We start from the raw sequence: 818 nt of genomic DNA, 5'->3' as shown, positions 1-818 counted from the left end.
TTAACTGAATATATTTGTCAGAAATGGTCTGTAAGTGAATCTTGTTCAGTTATTAACTAGGTTCTACTGCCTTCTACTATAGCCCCAGCCAAAGCCATGTGAGTGAATTTGGTAATGGAAACTGAAAGATCTCCATTGTGAGTGAGTGAGTGCGAGTGTGTGTGTGTGTGTGTGTGTTCATACATGTGTGTGTGTGTGTGTGTGTGTGGCTCTTTGTGTTGTGGCATAGTGTGATAGTTGTAAATGAGTGTCACTATCATAGAAGCAGTCATTCATTTCCCCAATATTTTGTGAAACTATGAGGATGTGTTACCTGGCTTGGAAATGGGAGAAGGTTGACATCAGGAAGGGCATACAGGCCATGGATAATCTGCTTCAATAAACTATGCCTGAGCCATGCAAGCATGGAGAAGTGGACTTTAAAATGATGAGGAATATGATAAGACAGGCTTCTTTTGGTTTCTGTCACCCAAATTCACACAGAAGGCTGCGGATGGCCCAAGTGTAAGAGAATCCACTTACCCCAGGTGACACATATTGGAGCTGAATCTGAAACCATACAGTTGAGAACCAGACTTCATAACTACACAGTCGTGCGTAGAAAATTAGAAGCCAATTTGCATAAATATATGTTGGTGTGAATATGAATAATCTTTCCTGCCATTGTACAGTGAAAGTGAATTCTACATCCATTTAAAAGAATGCAGCAATAGACTATTATTGTCACTTGTGTCCCAGTTTTGAAACCACCAATATCATCATCATTATCATCACTCACCTCGCTTTCTCTCTCTCTCTCTCTCTCTCTCTCTCTCTCA

At 40.5% G+C, this 818-nt stretch overlaps 1 protein-coding gene across 1 annotated transcript in view; it reads left to right on the top strand.

The window, feature by feature from the left end:
* The window catches only part of LOC106881508 (argininosuccinate synthase), a 28,527-nt gene that overhangs the window by 619 nt on the left and 27,090 nt on the right, over nucleotides 1-818 (top strand). The gene's annotated exons all lie outside the window — the stretch shown is intronic.

This window comes from Octopus bimaculoides, chromosome 1, assembly GCF_001194135.2.
Source record: "Octopus bimaculoides isolate UCB-OBI-ISO-001 chromosome 1, ASM119413v2, whole genome shotgun sequence".
Classification (NCBI taxonomy): Eukaryota; Metazoa; Mollusca; class Cephalopoda; order Octopoda; family Octopodidae; genus Octopus; species Octopus bimaculoides.
Note: the sequence above shows the minus strand (reverse complement) of the source record. Positions and strands in the feature narration are given on the sequence as shown.